The sequence below is a fragment of the Pteropus alecto genome, unplaced genomic scaffold, assembly GCF_000325575.1.
Source record: "Pteropus alecto unplaced genomic scaffold, ASM32557v1 scaffold42, whole genome shotgun sequence".
NCBI lineage: Eukaryota > Metazoa > Chordata > Mammalia > Chiroptera > Pteropodidae > Pteropus > Pteropus alecto.
The window spans coordinates 10,451,831-10,460,970 of record NW_006434825.1 but is presented as its reverse complement, the minus strand read 5'-3'; positions in this window follow the sequence as shown (position 1 = coordinate 10,460,970).

Sequence of the window (9,140 nt, the reverse complement as noted above, 5' to 3'; positions counted from 1 at the left end):
CCCTCCCTCCCTCTCTCCTTTCTCTCCTTTCTCTCCTTTCTCTCCTTTCTCTCCTTTCTCTCCTTTCCTTCTTCCCTCCCTACCTTCCCTGTCTGTGGAACTCTCCTTCTGTGCTAAAGTCTGGGCTTGGTGGTGGTGGTGGTGATGATGATGATAAAGATGATAATAAGTAATGACAAGCATTTACGCAGGGTTTATCATGTGGCAGGCACAGTTGCAAGTGTTTCATGTGCATTCAGTTAATTAATTCTATACCAGCTCATTGGGGCTAATTATCATCTGTTTTACAGATGAGGAAACTGAGAAAGAGAGGTTAAGTCACTTATCCAAAGTTACAGAGCTACTAGACATGCTGAAAGGAATGAGGCACGTGGCTTCCAGTTTGCATGGCTTCCTCCAGAGTAATTTCTGATCATCAAACAGAATAATGCCGTATTTACTCTATGTGTATGTGCTGATGTATGTGTTTTAGGGTAGTGCTTTTCAAACTTTAACATGCACGCTCACTACTTGGAGATATTGTTAAAGTGCAGATTCTGATTTAGAAGATTGGAGACTCTGCATTTCTAATAAAACCTGATGTGATGCTGCTGGTCTAATGACCATAGTTTGACTAACGGAAGTCTAGATTAAAAGAGACTAAAGAGCGTGCCCACCGAATATGATACATGGATCTTTATTGGCCTTAGACTCAAAGAATAAACAAACAAAACTGCAAAGGACACTTTGTAATGTTCCAAAAGGACCAACTGGGGGAATTAGAATATGGGCTATATATTAGATGACATTAAAAAGTTGTTAATTTTCTTATATGACTCTATAGAGGAACATCCTTATTGTTAGGAGATGCAGGCTGAACTACTTTCGAGTGGTTTACACACCACACACACACACACAGAAAATGTGTAAAACATTAATTATTAGTGATCAAATGAAGGTAATATGGGTAATATGGGAGTTCATGCTACTTTTCTTCAATTTTTTAGTAGGATTGAACATTTTAAAGAAAAAAACTTGGGGAAAATAAGGTTGGGAGTAAGGAATGGCCTTTTGGGTTGCGGGGAGGTGAAAGCAGGTGTGTCTTAGGAATTCAGCTGGTGAACCCGGGGGGCCGGCAGGATGGTGCTCAGGATGCAGCGCTTCCCTGCCCTCCCCCACGTCCACGAGCTGTAGGGGACTAGCGAAGAACTCCAGAGGTCCTGAGCATTTGGGGTCCCCACTGTGCAAAGGAATTTGCTTCTTCGCTCCCTGCAGGCTTAGGAGTCCGTTTCTTGGCGTCCGAGTCCGTCCCTTCTCCCCTGTGTGCTTTCCCGCCTCCAGTGTTTTGTTGCTTGTCTCCTTACTCACTCTCTTCATATTTGTTGGTTTATTTTTTCATTTAATAAAAAAACTATTTTTTAGAGCACTTTTAAGTTCAACAGTAAAATTAGGTAGGAACCGAGATTTCCCATATTCTCTCTGCCCCGACTCGAGCACAGCCTCCCTCATTATCGACACCCCCACTGCTGTGGTCCATTTGTTAAAATGACGAATCTGCGTCACTGCAGCATCACCCTAGTCCATAGTTTATGTCAGGGTTCTGAGTCTTGTACTTCTAAAAATCCTTTTACTTTCATTTCAATGGGATTTGAGGAGAAAGGTAAAGTAAATGTGATACAAAACTCACCTTTTTTTTCCCAGAAATCATTTCTTTTTCAAATTGTTTTTCTCTCTCTCTCCCTGACACCGGTGTAGCCTCATTTGCAGGTGGGCGCAGGCGCATATGCCTTGGCTCGGTCTGGGTCCCCGGAACAGGGCTCCACAGTCTTCCCTCAAACTCGGAGTGAGAGGAAGCCTGTCTCACAGCTGGGACATGCCCGTCTCCTGTTTTTCTCCTTCATCTGTGCTCAGAAGACATCCTTCCCTGCCCACCTACTTGAGCCCACATCACGGTTCCTTTGTCCCACTTGACTGGATTGTACATTTGTGAGGTTTATTTCTGTTTGGAAATTAATTGGCACTAGACCAGAGGGAGAAACAAAACATGAGTGGGGAGTTGAAGCTGCGGCGGGCTGCTCACCCTGGGGAGACACGGTCTGTTGCCGGCCGCCACGGCTTTCCTTCCTCTTTTGAAGTGGGCTCTGTGCTCCGTGAGATATTTAATGAAGGCGTGTTGCAGGCAGGCCTGAGAAGGCGTCTGAACCTCTTGGCCTGTCTTCTAAAGGGCACGGCCCCCCGGTTCTGTAACAAAGAGCCCAGATGCGCTGGGAACGCCGGCTCTGGCTTCCCAGCCCCCTGCGAAGCGTGTCCTCGCCTCTTGGTCAGGTCGTGCTGACCTCTCCAGAACTCACTGCCGCTGCTGCGCTGACCCCTGGCGCAGGGTCCGCATTGTCTCCGCAGAAGCTGCCTCCGGGTTTGTGATCTGCAGAAGGAAACGTTCCTTCCTGCTGTCTGCTCTCCACTGGCCGGGCTTTGCCCTTGAGCATCTCTGTTCCTTCACCCTCACGGGGCAGAACGGACACTCCCTGCGATGTGATCTTTCCGTTTACCATTTCACCCAGTTCCATTTAATTGCTTCTCACCCAATTTGGCTCTGAAATACAGAAAGCCACCCCGGCCTCTTTTTGTTCTACACGTTGTTTCTTAACTACTTGCTCTTAAGAGATGGTTTCACTGTTTCCCCAAGTTTCATTTTTGCCCAAGGACCCGGCCCCCTTCCCGATCCAGCCTGATCCTCTTGATCATAATTCAGATGAAGGACCCTCTTTCTTAAACAAATTCAGCCACATCCTTCCTAGCTTACAGTCCTTCTTTGGTTCTACCTTGATGAATAGAACGAATCCCAACTTAACCCACGCTGGGTGTTCCAGAAACATTGGTTCTCTTTGTGAATCCATGTTGCGTCCACTGCCCACGCCTCCCTGACACAGACCGCACATTTGAGAACGCCAGGCTCAGTTTTGTTTCCCACTTCTTATCATGCCGTTTTACCCCTCTCGTCGGTCAGCAGGTGTGTACTGGGTGTGTACTGGGTGTGTATTGTGCACCAAGTATTCTTCCAGATCGGCTCTGTCTAACAGAAATAGAATGCAGGCCACATGGGTAATTTTAAATGTTCTGGTAGCCACGTGAGAAAAGGTAGAAAGGAAAGGTGAAATCGATTTTAATAATTTATTTAACCTGATATGTCTAAAATACCATCATTTCAACATGTAATCAATGTAAAAATGTTAATATGATATTTCATATTTTTTTGAAATGCTGTGTATGTCTCAGCTATGACCAGTCACTTTCCAGTGCTCATGCTCAGTGTGACTTGTGACTGCTATGTTAGACACTGTGGCTCTAGGCAATGGGATCCAGAGGTGGACAGGGCATTAGAATCCCTGCCTTCATGGAGTTTACATTCCAGTTAGAGAAAGAGACAATAAACAACAAAACAATACGGACTATAATTTCAAGTGAGCATGCTTTGTGTCACTTTACCCACCTTCCACTAAACCGCAAGCACCTCGAGCACTGCCTCTAACATAGCGGTTAAGACCGTGGGGTGAAGGGTGGAATCTCATCTGCCCCTTAGTATCTGTGGGAGGCAGAATAATGGCCCCCACCGATGTCCATGTCCTAATCTCTGGGACCTGTGAATATGTCACCTCAAATGGCAAAAGAGACTATGCAGGTGTGATTGTGACTAAGGTCCTTGAGATGGGGGAGATGATCCTGGATTATCCAGGAGGCCCAGTCTAATCACATGAGCACTTAAAAGCAGAATACTTTTCCTGGCTGCAGAAAACCAGACAGATGGCATCATGAGAGGACAATGGTCTGTTACTAGCTTTCATGTTGGAGGTAAGGGGCCATGAGCCAAGAACTGTGGTGGCCTCTAGAAGATGGAAAAAGCAAGGAAAGAGAGTCTCCTTTAGAGCTGCTGGAAAGGAATATAGCCCTGCTGATACCTTGATTTTAGTTCAGGGAGACCTGTGTTGGACTTCGGACATACAGAATTGTAAGATAGTAAATGTGCCACTAAATTTGTGACAATTTGTTACGGCATCAATAGAAAAAGAATGCACTAGCTTTAGGATTACGTGATAAATCACCTTTCTGAGATCCAGGAATTAGTTATATCTACATCGTGGGATTTCTTAGTGGATAAAAATGAAATAACGGCTGTACAGCACTTAGTGCAGAGCGTAGCCCATCGTAAATGCTCACTTGCTGTCACCTACAAGTGCACGTATTGTTGTGGTTTCTCGAAGTGGTGGGCTTAGAGCAGGGACTCTAGAAACATTTGTTGAATGAACACTGAGTAGACTGGCCTTCTATCACTACCTTATGTGGACATAGTTGTCGGCATCTTAGAAGTCATCTGCCTTGTTATTTTCCAGCATGTGGAATCCAAGGATATTTGAGTGGTACACAGTCAAACATGTTCTGTTGGTGTAGGGAGGCATTTTACTGTTATTGAGAAAATATGGCTGGCACATCAAATCCATTATTCACAGATAAAGGCCAACAAAATGAACCCATTTTTAACAATAATGTTGTATAAACATTGGTTCCCATGGTGAAGGTGGTAGGTAAGTAGCTGAAGCTCTGATTTTGTTGGCTGTATCATTCTGGAAATGGGCAGGCTGAGTCTGAGGGAAGGCAGGTGAGGGGCAGACCAGGTATAACGGCGAAACAGCTCTGTTTCTCTGTTCCCTGCTCAGTGCGTCTGCTTGTATACTCAGCTGTTTTGAGTTGGGACCAGCTCTTTAGTATCCTTAGAAATCAATACTCAATCTTCAGGCGTGGAAAGCTTTTTAAGTGACTCTCCCTTATGTTACAGAATTAAGGGACATCCTTGACTCAGTCTGAGCCCTACTTTACTTATCCAGTTTCCAACCAAGGATGAGGAAATGTGCACACAAGGACCCTCTTATTAGTTTGGACTCTTTTTGGTTGTTCAAGACAAAAATATGACTAGAGCCATCTGAGGCAGAGAGATATTTATTGGCTTATGGACAAGGTAGGATTGAACAACCAACCCACAGGAAGGACGAAGATGCAGATGGGCTTTGTGGACTACTCATGCCATGGTCTCTGCCATCTCTCTCTGTTCCTCTGTTATCTCTACTTTCCTGTGAACGACAGCCCACTGTTCCCGGCCTTCGTGTCTCAGTCTTTGTTCTTCTGTTGCCAGATATCAGAGAGGGTCTGGCTTCGATTTCCAGTTTCAATGTGAAAAATCCCAGAGAATGACTCTGATTGGTCAGGCTTAGGTTGAATATCTAACCCAGGACCAGTCAACTGCATTCAGTAGAGATGGGGAGGGGCAAGGCCAAGGAAGAGCACGGCTGCCGTCTCTCAAGCTATAGGATGCTGTTCTACAGAGAGGGTGCTGGTGGGATGTGGAGGGTAACACTTAACCTCTGGGCCAGCTTATGAAAACCTACAAAGCTTGCTCTGCTCCTCACTTACTAGTCTTTTTACCTCAGGAATATCTCCCATTTCTCTAAGCCTCAGTTCTCTCTAAAAGTAGAAATTTTTATATGTATTTTGTAAGATGTTATGAGGAATGTGGAGAATTATAGGTGAAAATATCTAGTGCACAATAAGGAACCAATAATTTTTTGCTTCTTTCCCAAGTGGCCAATTTTTCTCCTGGATTTTTGCTTAGGAAGCAGATTTCTCAGGTTATGATTGAAATCTTTCTCTTATTTCCTCCTGTTGATTGGGAAGAAGCAAAACTAGTTCCCTGCTATAATTACTTCTAAGTCTGGTTTTAAAACATACTGGGTTAATGATAATTGGAGAACACCTAGGACATCAAAAATATGTAGGTCATACTAACAGCAACTGCTGGAGTTCCTGAAATAAACATGATAGAAACTGTCTGGGGAAATGAACATTATGCAAAAATGACTAAATAATGGGGAGGAGATGTTGAAGGGAGGAATCCACATCCTTTGGGGAAAATGCCCCAGGAGGTTGGCATCAGACCATGGGTCACAAGCCCTGAAGTTCTCCTACACTGTCAAGAGTGGACTTCTGCCTTCAGAAGCGTCTCAGGTCTGCTGTCTTGCTGATGTCTGGGCAATTGCCTTCAACACTTAGCAGACTTCTGAGGTCTGGTTTAGCTGAAAAATAAGGCTATAAAGAAAGGACTTTCACAGTGAAAGAAACCAGTCTCCCCAGGAGATGAGGAGAGTCTGGGAAACTTCTGAGTCATGTAGACACTTTACCTGCTGAGGAAAACAATTAGATCCTGTCTTTAGAATAGGCTTGGAGAAAGGCAAAAGAGAATGAATTTGGGGTTCTAAGATAGAGAAGAGGTCATGGAGGAGTGGGGCAAGAAAGGAAGTACTGAAGAGAGACCCCACCCCTTCACTCAATCACCCATCTCTCTGTCTCTTCACCTGTCAGCTCTCCATTCCTCTGTCCCCTTGTCCTCTGCCTTTCCGCATACGTAATTCAGTTCTTCTATGGGTCTAAGATAGGGATAGGGTTAACTAGACAATGCTAGAGAAACAGAAATGAATTAGACAAGAACTACTTTATCAAGTTCACAATCATGTATTTTGCACAATGTGTAGTAGGCAAAAGACTATACATATAGCAATAAGAAGACAAAGAAGAATATTTGGAATGCACAGCACATACTGGAAAACCTGATCCATCAACTCAGTTACCCTTGCTTATATTTTTCTCTCCCTGAGCTTTGTTCTACGAATAGTGTCCTTTTTCCTCTGGGGAAATTTGCTAGATTCAGCTTGAATCTAGGTGTTAACAACAATTACTCTCTCTGAAGTACTGCTTTCCTGCTGCTTCCTTACCCTTCAAAAAATATTGCGTCCTGATCTGCTAGAAAAGGCTGAGGCCCAGCCAGTCTGGTTCCGACTCACCATTCATGAGAGATGATGTGGGCGAGTCAAAAGAATGCTTGCTTAAGAATTTGGAACCTGGGCTTCTAGTTCCCTTGAGCAAGTCACTTCCCCTCTCTTGGGGAAGGAGCAGGAGGGCTGTATAATTCTCATTTTCTCCCAACTCTAACATTCCAGGGTCCTTAGATTCTTCTACTTGACATGTCTGTTTGCCTCGGCCTATGTGTTGATACCAATGAAGCATCATTATCCAGTCCCCTCCCTCCAGGAGAGGGAATTTTTCATGATAGATAAGTCAGTAGATGTGCGAATAAGTCGTTGCATGCTACTTCCTTAAGAATCATGTCCTTTTGTTGCCCACAGAAAAAACCAACAAAGCCCAGGACACTTGACACCAAATCTAGCTGAGAAAAGAAGGAAAAGCCATATGGCCCTTAAAAATATCTAAGTGCACCTACAGTATGTACAGTCCAGTATACCCTGGACTCCACTGCCAGACTAAGACCTGGCCCTGACCTTGAGGACCACAGCGTCTACCAGGGAGTTGGGCATGGACACAAATACAAACCCTATGAATGAGGCACATGGGAATGCATCCAGGCGCAAGGGATGAAGTCGGGGAGGCATTCCCAGCTGAGAGGGTGCTAAGCCAGAGTCTCTGGCATGAGTAGTAACAACACGGGTACAAGGAAATAAGGAAGTGAAAACTGTGTGTGAGGGAAGATGTAGGGGTGTGCAGCTGAGTGGTGGTTTTAATTGCAGGTAGGTAGGTGCTACTGGCATTTGGGGTTCAAGTGAGTAAGAGTCAAGAGCTAAATTCTTAAAGTTGTTGAACATTGAGCTGAGAAACTTCCATTTGATCCTAAACAGAGAGATTTTGAGGGATTTTAAGTGGGGAATGAGATGGTGTCTTAGTTTGGGTTCTTTTGAAAGCAGGAGCCTAAGAGGAGGACTTGGGTACATGTGGGTTATTTGAAAAGTGATCCCAGAAAACAAAAGGGGGGCAAGAAAAATGATACAGAGAAGAACGAACGTGGGAAACTGTGTGTGTGATTGAGCTGGTAATCACTGTGGGCGTGGCAGATCCTAGTCTCGCTGGGGGTCCTTTCATGAACCGCATAGAACATGCCCCAGAATTGTCCCACTGAAGAATGGGAGCCGGGGCATGCATCCGCTGACTCCCATCTTTCACTGTTTGAAGGCCGCCCTCAGAAGCGAGGATTCCTTGCACTGCACTTTTGGGCTGCTAACGTGTAAGTAACACCTGTCTGCGCTTCAAGCCTTGTCCTCCCTGTCTGCATTAGAGCACTTCACACTTGTTGACATGCCAAATAGATTACTATAGATGCCAAAGGACCATGCCTGGCCTTTTCCCCTCTGCCTGACCTCTCTCTTTTGTGGTGGTCATTTTTAGAGTCAAATGAGTTTTAATTAATCATGGGTTCAGCTGTCTTTTGTGACTTCTTCAGAGAAAGCCCATAAATAGAAAACAGTGACATCTCAATATGCACTTGAGATGGGTCATTGGATATGTTCACGGGACTATTCATCATAGCTGCCCTTAACTGAGATGGCCTTCAGGAACATGGGCCATCTACTGCATGCAGGGTTAGATTTGCTTTTCAGAAAATCACTGTAGTCTTAGTGAGGAGTATGGATTGGAGAGGCAAGGCTGGCAGCAGCATTTTATAGGAGAAATTCTCCAGTCGTTATCTCAAGTCCAATCACAGCTACGTGATTTGAATTTTCTCAGTGTTAAGTTTGGTGCTTCCCTAGGAAAAACCCGGGAAAATAGTGGGCGTGGCTCTCTCTAAGAGGATGCTGAGATAAGAAGGTGAAGTTACCCTGGTCTTTGTTAAAGGGCGTTTTCTCTCAACTCACTGAGTCTTGAGACTTTTATCCTTGGAGATGTTCAACAGCAGGATAAGTCGGGTCAGACACCAAGGAGGCAATTGAGGTTTGATCATTCCCCTTTTTCAGAGCCTCTAAAATGCAGGTAAATGTTTATAGACTTAGAACAACTCCTAGTTACAGAGTTGAAACTTCTGTCTTATTGCAGTGATTCAGTTCAGGTACTCGCCTTGAGAAATTAGAGATTGAATCAGAGTTTTCAAATATCCTGTGGGGTATATTGCTATAATGCAGAGCATCCATATCAGATGCCTTTGGTCCAGGGAAAGAAAGGTTACATTATTTTTTTTTTTCTTGTAGAGAAATGACATTTAGACCCTACAGAGCCTTGCATTTCCAATGTCTACATGGAATTGGGATAATTCTCCTCTTTTCTACTTTCTA